We start from the raw sequence: 16382 nt of genomic DNA, 5'->3' as shown, positions 1-16382 counted from the left end.
GATTCCAGTCAGTTCTGTTTTTACTCCATCCGTCAAGATTTGTGAACATTTTCTATGAACAATTTGTTACCTATACAGAGCTAAATCATAGATCAAAATCACAATAAAAATGCAAATTTATAGGAGTTTCCTATTATGCAGAAAAGGTTATTTGAATTCTTGGTCCAAACATATTGTAATCTTAGACCTTGTTGAAATCAATTCCTTTGAGATTTTCCATCCATAAGTTTAGTAATATCTTCTCACAATTCTTTGTTAGATTTCTCAGTCCTGACGTGCAACTTGGAAAGCTTGGGCATACTCTGGTAAGGATTTTTTTAATCCAAAGGAATAAAAGCTTCTCAAAGGATATCTATCTTGAGCTATGTCCAAGTTTTCCACAAATAGTTATACAAAATCTTGCCGTATATTGCTCTTCATATTGGTACATCTGAATAGGATAATATATCTATAAAATGATCTAGGTATATTCACTGATTGATGAAAGTTATTAGTTTCTGAATACTCAGATAACTCAATATCTGGCATTGTTTGATTTACTTAGACAAGTGAAATGTGGTTAAAACAAACCTATGGGTCTTATACCACGGGCCCTTTTCTTTGGCATAGGAAAGGTCTAGGAAGCAGCTGGCTACCAGCTGGAGCCCCATACTGTTTTATTGAAGTGGAATTGGGGCTTTAACAAGCTTAATTATAACAAGACTTCACCTGCATCACAGAACCCGTTACACCCCCCCCCTTTTTTTTTTTTGTAACACATTGCTGGTTGTTTTGAGCCTGTTTTCAATATTTCCAGCCAGACTATGTTTGATCTGAATGCTTTATAGTGATATTTTTTGTTTAGTTAAAATGACACAAAAGGGTAAATTAAATCTAGCTAATTTTGTGTAGGTAAAATCAGAAATAGAGGTGAGGGAACTTGGAGATAGTAGTGTTATCTATAAACTTGATTTAAGTGATAAATCTGGCTAGATCTTCTGTTTCAATGAGTTGATGAGGGAACCATGTGTTAATATCATTAGTCCATGTATCCTGAGGGTTTGCCTTTATTTTGCTTTATGATTCTCTTAAGCATATTATATAATGTAAGCCTCGCGTTTGACTGTAAGCACTTCTAAGTACTTCCTACCATAGCTGATAGAGATCCCAGCACACAACTGACACTTAGGAAATACCATCGATAGCCTGATTTATTGGAAGTCTATATGAATTTGCAAAAATATTACTGATCACATATTTGAACATAATATCATAAACTCTTCTATTTTCTTTTAGCATGAACTGCTAAATGATGATGAAGGGCTGCTATTTCCCTTGTATTGTGTTTTTAGTGCATGAACAAATGATAACCTTTTTAAGATGATGACTTAGGGGAGGGTTTAGAGAGAGATTTAAATTTACCTTTCAAACATGAAGAGAAAAAAGTGATGAGAATCTCTGGTTGGTGACAATAGTGATGATACAATGTGGAAACATTGGTAAAAAGTAAAATCCCTTGTTGCTTATGCTAAAAGATTTTTAGATCCTGGGCAACCTGGAAAGGCACCAGGCTACACGAATAAATTAGATGTTAGCATGAAATAAGCAGGTTGACTCTTTTGGGCTTATGTTTATAGCTTTCTTGTCGTCAATAAGGTAATTATATTTCTATTTGCCTGTAGCACTTGGGATTAGAGATATTTATAAGTCTTGGAAAAGGAATTGGGGACATTTGGCCCTGTCCAACAACAAAATAGCAATAGACAGAAAATAGACTGAAAATTGGATGAAAGAATCACCTATGTATTTAGTATGTACCCTATTTTAAGAGGTTTAGCTGATGCATGATATTCAGTGACAGACAAGGAAATGGCATATCGCTTTGGACAGCCTTATGAGGGAAAAAGGTCCTGTAATAGAAGAAAAGAAACTATGTTTCATATACTTATTATATGGATTATATTATTTAGTCTGTTGTTTCAAATATTTTAATGATTAAATTCAATTTCTCTCAAGCCCTAAGATTCAGACTCAAAATTATCTCTTCTTTGTAGCTTTCTCTGACTTTCCTTCCTGGTCCACCCCCTATCACCCTCCCCCCTACCCAAAGCAGGATTACCATCTCCTTCATCTCTGCTAACAGTACATTCCTCTTCTCTTACAGCACTTCTCAAATTGCGTTGTAATTATTTGTTTACATGTCTGTCTCCCTCCCCAGACTGTGAGCTTTTCAAGGACTGAGACAGCGTTTTATTTAATTCACTCGATGTACCCACAGCCTGTCAGTGTCTGGCACATGATAGGCGTGTAATAAATGCTGAAAGAACAAAAAGGAGGGGGGGACTAATGAATGAATGTAAATTATTGTCATCTCTGATTTATTTGGCAGTCATATCATAGCGTGCAAAAAAGAAACTCCCATCTTATTACTCCTTCAACGTCATGCAGTCTTTTCTAGAAAACTGCAGAGTGCTTAACTGTCTTCTCAACTCATATTGCATAATTCCACAATAGTGATAACAGTACTGTAATTAAAGTGTAAGCACTACCAAATCACTGTAAATCATACTGAGTGGCAATCTCGGAATCTACACGTGTGGTTTTCTGTTTCAAATGTAATTCACTCATTTTTTAAAAAGAGATGATGTCTGGTTGGTTATGTAAAACTTGATAACTAGTGGCTAGACTTTTAAAATTCATTTATATTTACAAATAGTTTAAATTAGAGTTTATTCTTAGGAAACAAAATAGAGGGTTTGTTAAGTAGAGTCATTGAGGTGATCAAGTAGGCTCCTTAGTAAAAGGCACACTCCAACAAAGACCAAGATTAACACTCACTGTTGTTGGGTAAGTAGGATGGTAGCTGTTTTGGTTTCATTAAAAATGAAAATATTCATTACACCCAGATTTTCCTGTTATTATGTAAATTTATGTGTATTTACGAGAAATTTAATTATTCTATTTCATTCATTTATACTTGAGTCATTAAAAAGATGTGTGGTAATGGATAAGAGGGGCCTCTTTCTTGGCTTTAGTCTTTGTTATTTTAAACCTCCTAAGACTTTTTTTTTCTGACATGCAACAACCTTAGCCCATGAGATGTTCTGACAATAGCATAATCACCACCAATACCAATTTTGGCCGAAGAAATAGAAAAAAATTTCATTCACTATCCTTAGTAAACGATGTCTGATAGGTTATATTGTTTTATAAACAAACTTATGTAAAACTAAACTACATAAAATTGCAACATGAACATTTATAGATGTTTAAGAACAGGGACCATGATTTCTTGTTTGTGATTATATTATTATGGCCTAGCAGAATGCCTGGGACAAAACAGAAACTCAATAAATATTAAATATGCATTAATTGATGAATGCATCAATAACTGTTATAGGATAATATAAAATTTTTTGTTTAGTGATTAAATTGGTAGAGGGGAATGCAAAGGTCATTTTTGTATTTGAGGCATGCGAGGAATTTCAATTATTGTGGGAGGACTGCAGAGAGAGAAACTTTGATTTATATGCAATGCATATTTTGTGCCCTGGAGAGAAAAGAGGAGGGTTGGCCTTACTTACATAGAACAAAGAAAAGATTTAATTAAAATGATAGAGTTTCTGATTAGCCGATATTGGAACTAGAAAAAAGTCGAGAGGGAAAGATTAGAGGTGCTGATTCTTTTCCTTTTCCTGATATTTCTAAACTGACCAACTTAACTGTGGCCAGTAGCAAAGGGGCAACAGTCAGTTTCCATATTCTCTGAATCAGCTTTTTTTCCCCCTCTGGATTAGAATTTTTAAACCCTCTGGAACTATTGGCTGGGAGGGAGTCTATTCTACTTATCAAGCTCTGGCTCCAGACTAGTGGTGTCCAAAGGGCTGTGCATGCTCCACACTGACTCACGGAATCATTGAGTAGGGTGTACAAAGAAACAATTAGAACTGTCGTTTATTATTTTTTTAATCTAAAAAATTAAGAAAATTAGTTAAGCTTTACTCATTCTTTGGAGTTTTCTCTCTTTTTTTTTGTAAATTTGTTAAGTATAACATACATACAGAAAAGTGACAATGAAAGGTATACAGTTAGATTAGTTTTCATAAGGTGAACATACCTATGTAACCAACTCAGATCAGGAAACAGGCATTATCAGCACCATAGAAGATCCTCTTCATATCTCCTTCCAGTGACTACCTCTTAAGGAAAATCACTATCTTGACTTCTAATACCATATACTAGTTTTGCCTTTTTAAAAATTTTATATAAATGGATTTTTTGTATGTGTATTATTTTGTATCTGGCATTTTTCTATGCATTAGTATGTTTGTGAGATTTTTTTTTCTTTTTTTTTTCTCTTTTTTAATTTTTTTATTGCAATAACATTGGTTTGTAACATTGTATAAATTTCAGGCATACATCATTGTGTTTGTGAGATTTATCTCTATTGTTACATGTAATTGTAGTTCATTCGTTTTCAATGTTGCGTATTACTCCATTATATGAACATACCACAGTTTATCCTTTCTACTATTGATGAACATTTGCATTGTTTTGTTGTTGCCAATTTTTGGCTCTCACAAATAGTGCTGCTATGAATAGCATTATCTACCAAGTTTTTGGTTGGATGAATACTTAGGAATGGAATTCCTGGTTTTTAGGATACAAACATATGGTAGGCTTTGGTAGATAGTGCTAAACAGTTTTCCAAAGTGGATGTACTAATTTATACTTTGAACGGCCATTGCTTAAGAGTTCTGTTTGCTCCATAGCCTCATTGATACATAATATAGTTAATTTTTTATAGCAATTCTTTTGTGTGTTTAGTGACATTGTGCTGTGATTTTAATTTCTACTTCCCCCATGACTAACGACTTGGAGCATTTTTTCACATGCTTAATGACCATTTAGATATTCTTTTCTTGTTCAAGTCTTTTGCCTATTTTTTTTTGTTAGGTTATTGGTTCCTTTCTTTATTGATTTGTAAGAATTCTTTATACCAGTCTTTTGCTGGTATACATATTACAAATATCTTCCCCATCTCTGTGGTTTGTCTTTTCACCCTCTTAATAGTGTGTGAAAGATGACATGAGTGGAGCCGTATTAAAATAGAGCTGAAGCAGCCATTTCAGAGGAATTGCCTCGCACATTTTGTTATCTTCCGAACTGGACCAAATGGCCAACATTCCAAGAAGTCATGAGAACAAAAATGGCCTGTTTGTAAGGACTGATGAAATTGAACTTTGCTGATGACCGAATCACTAACCAGTCAATGAAGTGCAAATCTAGCCTTTTGCCTGATGACAGAACCTCAAGCCAACTTATGAAGTACAAATCTAGCTTTACCTTATCTGGCAGCAATGAACTCTTCTTTAATACAAATTATGTCATCTTCCTGCCTTTTTCCCATAAAACTCTGAGTTCCTCTCCTGTAGGGGGAACACTATTTGGGTTTCTACCTGAATCTGTGCTCCTTGAATTGCAATTCTTTGATCCCAAATAAATGATTTGCCTCTTGAACTGGTTTCTGATTTTTATAGTTTGACAGGTGAAACACTGCTGAATTGTTATATGGAATGACATTGGCATTCTTACTGCCCATGCATGTCAGGTGGTCACTTGCCACATACAGAATGTGTGTGTGTTGAGGAGGATTGGGAGGGGGAGCTGAATGGTGTGCTTAACTGCAGTATAGTCCCTTGAAACTTTCCTTTCAAGATATTGTACCTTATAGTTAATATGCACATGATTAAATGGATTGAATGATTTATTATCCAGTTTTTACTAAACTAGTCTTCACAAAATGGATAAGTGGCTTTAAAATATCCTTGCAAAGCAAACTTAAATTGAAGATAATGTTAATAGAGCAAGCGTTGGGCATTACAAGAAAATCATTAACCTGATACCTCTCCTCTAAATATGAGCTATTCCTCACATAGATAAAGAAGACGACAATCTAATAATACCCAAGAAGCCAGTCAAAAAATAAAATAACCAGAAAAGCTATTTAAAATAAAGATCCACTTTAGTTAACAATGAACCTTGTCCTAATATATTTTTCCTTGACATAGTAAAGTATAAAGCCACCATGATTAACAAAACATTAAGTATGTTTGCTTCATCTTTATCTCATCCTTTTAAATTTTCTAGTTTCTGTATATTACCCATATAATGTATAAATAAATTAATATACATCTATTGTGGTCATAATCAAAATAGTTTGGAGCACTATTCTAGAAATTTTAAACTACTGATTTACCACTAAGTAGAAGCTTTACCATGCAAACCTCCAGGCAGTTTTTGAAATGGAAATTTACAAAGCATCTTTTGCATGTTAGTTTAGATGTGGCTACTTGGAAAGCATGGCAGAGAGTTATACAGTGCATATGGGAGAGTGGAGGTGTCTGAAACAGAATTCTGATACATTTGTAAGTAATAAAAGCCATTTTTCTGAGCTCTCCATTGTTCAGTAAAAGCTGTCCTGAATATCCTCATATTCTCAGGTAAGAGCTGATTCCTGAGAATGGAATATGCCTACCGAGGATGGTAGATTTCATTTTTGGAAAGTGGGATTCAGATCCTGAGCCTGGATGCCTAGGAATATCTAACCATGTGTTAAGTATGGCAGCAAATCAACTAGTAGAGGCCACTGCTACACAGTCACAGGTGGAGTATCTTGGGGAGAAGCCAATTTCTTGAAAGCTGCCGTAAAGTTGTAAGTAAACTTAGATAGTCAGATAAGCATTTGTTTTCTCCTGAAGAGTCTAAATATAAACACGAAAATAAATAATGTAAAGTGAAAAAGATAATAGATACAAATTTTTTCTTTTCCTCCTATTCTATAGATTTTGTAAGATTTGGTGACACTAACTGGGCAATTTTGTTTGTGGGTACTCATTACAAATGTCTCCTTTCATCTGATGAAGGAAAATAGGCTCAAGAATCACCTAATACATCCTGCATGTTGTTGGCAGGCCGGAGAGAAGCCACTTGGGTAGATGAGTTGTCAGGCCCCCCTGGAGAGGAGTTTCCAGATTCTGTCAACAACCCATTGCTGTTGTTTGGGGCTGCACACTTGGTAGACACTTTTCTTTCAGCTAAAACTCACATCATTGACTTGGAATGATATGCCCTCCCCTTGCTCCCATCTCAAATGCTGTGAACACATTGGAAGAAGATGCTGTGGAAATGTGAAGCACTATTTTAGGAACAAAATCTCTGTAGCTGCGAAGCTTTTGCAAAGTGCTGCGTCTATAGGCGACATATCTGCCACATCTGTTTTTGTGTGTGAGAGGCACACTATATTTATCATTCGAGATGAGTCACCTCATAAAGAAGCATAATCTACTTGAGCTTTTATGTTTCAACTGCTCTCTCGTAGAGTGAGCTGTGGTATTTAAGCTTTAAGTAGTACATATCTAGGCCTCCTGGTAGCACTCTGCCAAGAGCAACAATAGCTGCAGAGGAGAAAAATCTCCTACCTTCTATTTCCTCTCAGTCTGTCTTCTTAATGATATTACTGCTGAGGGAAAAGCAGTGAGGATTCTCAAGGGATGCTGCCATCAAAGACCATGCCATCCCACACCTGTGCTGGAAGTAGAACAGCTGAATTTGGCAAGGCAAGAAGACACAAAAACAAAGGATAAAAAAACTCAGAAATATTACAAAACGCCAGTTAAATATGTCTAACTAATCGTTAAACACCCATAGTAGTTGATACCAGGGATTCCGAAATGTGGCCCTCTGATAGGGTCTTCAGTATGTAAGCCTTGGTACACATAGTCAACTCTCTAAAGATTTTTCTTTAGTTTTCTAAAGTCCAAAAAAAACAGTGATTTGAATCCTCTTTGCAGTTCTATCTTGGGGGCTCCCAAAAACAAATTCTTTTTCATTATAGATCATTCGTTTGTACAAAGAATATTATTTTCTTTGACTCTAAAATGCTTGTGAGGTATTTCGGTAGCTGTTGATAAATTGTATCCATGAGGTAAGCATTTCTTTCAAAAGAAAATATGTGTCTTGATAACTTTCTAAAGTGGAACATCCACTGGTTTCCCTTCTGTAGAGCATGTCTTAGGTTTCTCTTTCATATCCCAATACTTGGGTGAGAATTCTCACCTGGACCAACCTAGCTATATGACGTTAGTCATGAATCAAGTAGTGCTGAGTCTATGAGTGAATCAGAAGCCATAATATCATCCCACATGCTAACTCACTCTTTTACTCCCAGCTCCTACCTTCATATCCTGTTCAAAAAGAGAAAGAGATGTAAGCCAGGTGATGATCATACCTGCTTCTCTTTAGAGAGAGTCGTGTAGTCAGTATATAGACACAGCTCTAGCTGACGCCTTGCTATAGTTTTTTTGTCACTAAAATGGAGTGCTAGGAGTGGCAACGATTGCCAAGTGGTTAAGGCATTGGACTTGAAAATTGAGTACTAGGTCTGGGTCATGAGTTCAGTCCCCACTGATGTCCAGTTATCTTTAACAATGTGGAGATAACCTTTTCCATGGCTTAATCGGCTTTATGACGAGGTTGACTCCAGTTGATTTGCGAGGCAGAGGTATGTTCTTTCTTCCTGTTCCACCTCAAGAAATGTATTGGAAACTTTGTCTTTATTCTTGTTCATGATAGTCTCATCTTACTCTTTCTTTTGGGTTTAAGTTATAGAGTCCCTCTTAAAATGTAAACACAGTTTGGAAGGCCTCAAATGGTAAGGAACCATCAACCCACAAATTTTTCTACAGGACTTTTTTTCCCATCATACACACACGTGAAGGAATGTGACTCCGGAGAGGCAAGTTGTGGTAAAGGGGCGAGAAGGCCAGGAACAAAGAAATGTGGTACAGTCTCTAAAGAAAGTAACAGTGGTCATCTTATGGGGCCTAGGGAAGCAAGGGGGAGCTTGGTTTCTGATGGCAGGAAGGTATAAATAATGAAAGAAAAACAGAGCACAGAAGAGTCCCAAGAAGAAAGATGCCCGCTTCGCAGTTTTGCTCACCCTTTCTTTTGTTTGTCATTCCTGTAAATGAGTGGTGCTGGTTGTAAAGGGGACTTGTGAAGAGATTATGGATGGCTCAAAGGAGAATATCACCACCAGTGGAAGAATACTGAAAGGTGTTTTACTGTAGGTCAAGAAACTTAAGATGAAAGTGTTCAAAACATACCACACATATATCAGATCATATGATACACTTATCTTTGCTCCTAGAGCATAAAAAACATTCAGTCAACATAAATTCTCTCCTCCTTTCTCCTCTTCCTCCTCCTCCTTATTGTTTTACTGTTGTTTCTGTTACTTATTCTCATTTCTTCCTCCTGCCTGTACTTTCGATCCTGACTATCCAGGTGTCACCCAACCATTAAAGTCATTTCTCTAGTATTTAAGTTGTATCTCCTTTCTCTAATCCTAACCACATTGATCTCCATTTTGGGATTAACACTTAGTTGCACACTATCTTAAAGTGCTCCTTGTTATTTCAAGTATTATTTAATCTTGTTAGCTGAACAAGGTATAAATACTTTGAAGATTGAAACCATATCTCTATTTATTTCTCTGTATTCACCAAAATAATTAGAACAATGTTGAGCATATAGAATATCCCAAATAACTGTTTATTGAATAAATTATAGGCATTTAATAAATACTGTTTAATTGACTTTCTTCCCTCTGCATGCTTAGAAAAGTATACATATGTTATTGTACTGTGAAGAAAAGGGAGAAAAGGATTTATTAATGTTCACAGTTTACCTGGCATACTCATATTTCTATCCCACCAGATTAAAATCTATCCTTTACTTACTGCTCTGGCCAAAGCAAACAAAATCAAATGAACAAAGAAAAGTCTCCAAAAGAAAAAAAGTAAAACAAAACAACAACAACAAAAAAAAAACAAAGCCAAAAAACACAACAACAACAAAAAAACCCCAAAAATCCAAATCCTCACAAAATGGGTAAAAATAATGCATTTATAAGGTCAACATAGATAATTAGAGAACATATTATAATTGGGAAAGAATTACTCAGTCAAGGTTATGTTTATTATCCTGGAATTGAAGCAAATATTTGAAATAGATTAATAATGGATAGAACAGCATCTGATTTTTTCCACATAATCCATTTTAGATCAAGAGTACTTTGTGGCAAGAACATGAAATCTGTTGAGACCAGCTGACCTTTGCAAAGAGTTGTGGCTGGTTAACTTCATAGTTCACTTCATATTGTGTTTGAGACATGAAAGAAAAATCTCCCAGTCCCCATCTGCCAAATTATTCCCCTCCCCTCCTTCAAAGCCTAAACAGAAAACCACCTCTACCACAAAGCCTTCAAGTGGAAGATGCATGTGAGTATCTGCACTGTTGTGGTAGACCAGTGAAACATCCATATTTAACTCTTGATTAATTCAAGCAAACAAGAAGATGATTCAGTTAAATATGATTAAATACGCAGGAGGACCTTTATTTTTTTTTCCTCTTTACTTTTCTTTTTAAAAAATTTTGCTGTAAGTGCTCTCATAGTTTGTCAAATCAACTTGCAATTAAGTATATGATGAAGAGAGATTGATTTTTTTGTCATGTTTAAATTTTCAGAGTTAAGGACCTAGACTCCACACAGTATCTGCTAAGATGACAACATTTCCAGCCAGCTTCTTTTTTAATTACAGCTGCTCTTTGACAAAATCTAAAACTTTTTCTAAACGCGTGATAGAATGCTTGCAAGCACTGTTATAGCTGTAACTCTTGTGCAAGTTGAGTAGCACAGATTTCTCCAAAGTGGAAAAAAATACTGTTAAGAAAGGCATTTCTTTCTCCACTGGGTCCTGTTCCTTGATGCTTCCCCAGCAGGCCATAGCTGGATGAACACCAACACCAGTAGGCTCCAAATACTTGGCTAAATGGGATAGTTTATGGAAACTCCACCACAAAGACATTCCATTCGCATGGTGGCCTTTGGGCTTGGCATTGTGCAATGTGCTTTCACATCTGCATCTGTGCTTGCTTCTTTGTTGCTGTGAACTTGAACTCTTCTTCCTTTAACTCTGAGCCTCCATTGAACCTAGCGGAATACTACTTCCTCTCTATTTAAGACAAAATTCTCTTTTTTTCCAACCTATTTCTCATCTAATGGAAATATTGCTCTCTCACTAAGAATTTGAATTCCCATCATCCTTTTCCATGGAGGATTCACCTCCCACTAGCCCTGATTAAGTGGGATTCTATTGAGAATCGACTTTTCTTTGTGCACCATTTCTTGATCGATGAACCAGCTGTGTGAGCAAGTATGGTGTAAACCAAAGAGAGAGACATTGTTTTATTTTATTTTACTTTATTTTCCCATGTTCTACTTTCATATGTTAACAGTTGGAGTGAAAGGACTTTGCCTTCTGAAGCACCTCCCGTTTTCATCACTTTAAAGCTGTTACTTCCCTCTATGTGACTTTCCTTAAACCATCACTGCTATTGTCTACCACACCCTGGAATTTATTTCAGCTATATAAATGACTTGAAACAAAACCTTCCTTTCCATGTATTCCCTGCAATCTTCCTGAATAACTTTAATACTTACACTTTTGACCTTGAAGTTTCCTTGATCCGATTCCTTTCCATTCCTGACCCTATGGACCTGTAGCTCATTGCTTCCTGAGCCACACTGCTTGAACTTTTTATCAGAAATCAATATTTTTATTTCTGAGATCTTTAATTCAACATTTCCCTGTCTCAACTACAAGTTTTTACCTGCATCTTTCCCCATTTAATTGTATTGATTAATCTCTGCCCTCTTTGGCACCTTTACATGCTCAAATGGTGACTTTTGCCTCTCTGACCCAGCCTTGTATCCACAGCCAACTTTTTCAGTTGGCCTCTCTGATCCTTCTCCTTGCCCAACTCATCAAATTTCAAATCTCAACCCTGGATAACCTCCACGAGTTGCTTTCCTTGCCTTTTTTTTTTTTTTTTTTTTTTTTTTTTTTGAGATCACAGAATGTTTTTGGAGAGGAAGGAAAGAAAACATGAAGACTTGCCTGGCTATTGAAGACTCTCTACTTTCACTTTCAATGATCCCTAATATTGAAAATTCACATCTTAATATAACATCCAATTTAACAGTATTGTTTCCTTTCATCTCCCAACACTATCATGATACCCCACTATTTTAGGGAGAAAAGAACATCAGGTTTGCCTGCCTTTGCATACTCTAATCTTTATTCCCCCATGTCCCTCTCCCTTCCACTCTTCTCCTTTTTAAGCTTCTCCCCTCTCTCGATATTCTGGACTCGAAACGTTACCAGTGCTTTCAAGGTATTATTATCACAAGGATTTACTTTTTCTCTAACATCTTCACTCTATCCCAATCTGTAGACATATGTATTTTAAATAAAAACAAAAGCAAAAACAAAGCTCATTCATTCAACAACTATTTATTGGACACCTGCTCTGCATAGGCACTTTTGTAGATACATAGGATATAAGGAAATAAAACTTGATAAACACACACTTTTGTGTAGTTGCCACCTTTTCTGTATACCAACTGAAATCTTTACTTTCTTCAAACACGTTTCAAATATGGTCCTAAATTCACTTCCTCTACTTCTATTCTAACCATTCGCTGCAGAAGTCTCTTACAGCCTGGTTTTGCCTCCGTTGATGCCCTTCTCTCAAGGATTAAGAAAAAAATGATGACTATTTTGTCTTATTAGAAGGTCTTTTCTCTGTATTTTAAAGATTGTATTTTAAAGATTTCTCACTGTCATCCCTATGTCCCTCTCCCAAAATTATATCTCAACTCTGGCCTTGTACCTCCTCTACAGCCCATATTTCAAATGACCTATCTAGTACTTTTATTTGAATATTCTTCCACACCTTAAATTCAACATGATCATAGCTATGATGTAAGTCTGGGACATGTTAAATTATAAAAGGGCAGGAACTCTAACCAGGATGAGGGCACACAGGGAGTTAACTTTTCTGTAGAGTCAGCCCCAGCCAGATCAGCTGGAAATGTCCCAAGGCATGAATCCCATGGATATGGTCATTTTATGTACAGTCCAGGCAAAGCCAAACCAGTAGGTCTAAAACATTAGTAGGGGCATGGTGCCAGGGATTTTGGGAGAAAGGTAGAAATGTCGGAAGCTGTTTACACTTAGCAAGCCCTCGATTCATGGCTGGGTATATGGAAAATATAGAATAAATATAGAAAAATGGACAAGGAAGAAACACGGAAGGCATTTTGGATTCAGTTATTAGGTGAAACTCATGGAAGGGTCCTAGAACAAAAAGCAAGGTTATGGAACAGACTATATACAGACTGATGGTCAAGGCAAAAACCTAGTTATATGGATGTTGACAATTAAACTCTATGGTGCCGGGAAGAAAGAGAAGGAATCAGGGGAAAGGTGTCTTTTATCTGAATGACAACATGGGCTACTAGGTTAGCGTATGATACCAATATGGTAAGAGTCAAGTTGCTGATAAATTTCCTGTGCTATTTCAATTCCTGTCTTACTAGACATCTCTTCAATATTACACTATCAACTAGGCATTGAATCTTTAAAATCTCTGCTGTACTAACATCTTTGAGGCAGCTCTTTTTGACTCTTGTTTTATTTCCCTGAATATTTCTTCTTAATCTTCTTTATGTGCTACTCCTCTTTTTGTACACTCAAATATTGATTCTTCCTTTGGATTCTGTATTTGGCCCTTTGCCATTCTTTCTATCTTCACTCTCCTTGGGCAAAGTCATTCACCTTTTTGATTTTAACTACCACTGGATCCTGTTGCTTTGTAATCCAGGTCTACAGTTCTGGTATCTCCCTTGAGCTTTAGACTCCTATATTTAACTTCCTTTTAGTTAAATTCATTTAGATGTCTTACTCATCATGTTCAAAAACAACATGTTCAAAGCAGATCTAAATTCTCTCTCTCTCTCGCCAAACCCACTCTTCCTTCTGATATTTCCTATGTTAATTAATTGCAACATTATTTACCTAGTCACTTGAGCCAGAAAGCTGGAGTCATCCTAAGCCACTTCCTCTCCCTCATCCCCCACATACAATCAACCAGACAATCCTAACAATTTTACCTCATGATTATTTCTTATCTCTTTTTATGCTCTCCTGGTTCAGTCCATAATTGTGCACTTGGAGTATTTCATTAACCAAATCCCTGCTCTTTCTGATTGCTGACTGGCTTCTCCACATTATACTGCCCTTCAAACAGTCTGGGTGCTATAGCTGAAATACAAATCTGGTCAGGTCACTTTCTTGCTTCTATCTTTGACGTGGTCATTCCTTGTTTATTGAATCAACCTAAGCTTCTTAGTACAACTTAAAGACCCTTCATGATCTAGCTCCCATCTGGGTTCTTACCATCAACCCCTAATTATACCTTACCTTAAAAACTACATGCCTAAAACTAAACTCATGATTTATTTTTATTCACTTCTCATTCCCCAAACATATGTCTCCTTCTATATTCATTATCATTTTCTCCAATCTTCTAAACTAGGAAAGATGTCAACATATACCCCTTTACCTTTCTCACCAGTAATTCAAAACAATTGCTCACCAAATTTGGTTAATTTTATGCCAAAAAGTATCTCTCAAATCTGGACCCTCCATTCTATTCCTCTTTTAATATTTCTTCTCTGACCTACAAAAGCATCTTGATGCTACGGAGTTTAGCCTTCTTAGCATTCGATGGCCCCATTCAGTGTTGTGTTGTGACTTTGGGTGTCCTGAAAATGTTCCTAAAATTACTGAACATTTCTGGAGAAAAAGGACATATTACAGATATACATCGCCACTAGGTCCACACTAGGTAGTTGATTAATATGTAATTAGAAGAAATTACATGTATAGAAGATAGATAGATATAGATAGATAGATAACTATGTGATCAGAATCACTCAGCCATTATTCATGGACATAGGGTGACATTTATTTCCCAGTTTTTTGGCAGCAGAAGGGACTAGCATAACATAAAGATAAAATAATTTTTCCTTATAACAAAGAACTATAGAGAATTTATTATAAAATGAAATAAAATGGCAAAGTGTATATTATCTGAATAATCTCAATGTCATTCATATCCATCTTTTCACCCACACAGTGGTATGAGTACATAGAAAGTGTTTTGAAGTTTCCTAGACTTTTATGAAAAGCATAAGCAGGTGACTTCAAAATTGGGAGAAAACTCATTCAAGAGAAACTTTCTGGAGATTTAGTGATCCCTATTATTGATTTGACCAAAAATACTGTTAAAAAACAAGTTTCTGGGAAGTAATTTCCATGAAAGTTCTCTTACTGGCCTTGTTCTTCCCGCAAATTCAGTAAAAACAGCTCCAAACTCAAGTCTTAAATTGAGGTCCGCTGAAAAACGACATGCTTTTAATAATTCAAGAGCTTCATAAATGGCCCCTCAAGGCATGACCCTAACAGCAATATATACTGTTAATGAGAATGGGAGACTTGAAAAGAGATGAAGTGAGCCTTCTTAGGAATTGAAGATGGTAAAAAGATGTCCTCTGTTTCACAGTTTAAGTAGCAATTATAAAAAGTGACTGCTTAAAATGTTCAGTAGAAAGGTTTCTGCTTATTTTGTTGGAAAGTACAGATAGTTCACACTTTTCACCAGTTCATTTTGGGGGTCTTGCTTTTCACCACACCTCTTACAAGACATTTAATCATAAAGACTCATATTTCAGAAGAGGAACTCAAGATGGCGGCATAGGCAGACTCGGAACTCACCTCCTCCCCTCCTCCCGTGGACGCAGCCAATTTACAACTACTCGTGGAATATTACCCCTGAGACAGAACTGAAAACTGGATAAGAGGAACTCCTGCAACAACGGACAATCCTAATTGAGGTGGAAGAGGCAGAGACTCCCTTCTGGAGAGGAAAAACGCCGCCTTCACAAGCCGCCAGCCTCACAGCCGCCAGCAGCCCACAGGTACGCAGCCTCCCTGGAGGCGCGGGGCCCTGAGCGTGGGAGTGCCCCCGCTGGGGGCATTTTGTGGACCCAGCACAATCGAGACGAGTGGCATAATATCTGACTTTGCCTGCTACTAAAACATTGGGGAGCACCCCCGGAAAACGCGGTTCACAAAGAAACTAAAACCGACTCTTAAAGGGCCCACGTGCAAACTCACCTGTTCCAGAAAGCATCCTAAAATCACCAGAAAGAAAGGTGCAAAGTGCTTTGGTGAAAAGAAACTCACCTGATAGGCCCTGAGTGCATCTCGGTGAGAGGTGAGACCTCTCCAGGGACTGGGACATTGGCCGCAGCCATTGTTGTGGCCTGGTGTGGGCGTGCTGACACAGATGCCATTGGAGTTCTCCCTGAGGCCTGCTAGCCCAGGGTCTGCCCCACCCGCTAGAGCACCGATTTAATCCAGTTCAGCCAG

This window comes from Diceros bicornis, chromosome 17 (genome assembly GCF_020826845.1).
Source record: "Diceros bicornis minor isolate mBicDic1 chromosome 17, mDicBic1.mat.cur, whole genome shotgun sequence".
In the NCBI taxonomy this organism is placed as follows: Eukaryota; Metazoa; Chordata; class Mammalia; order Perissodactyla; family Rhinocerotidae; genus Diceros; species Diceros bicornis.
Note: the sequence above shows the minus strand (reverse complement) of the source record.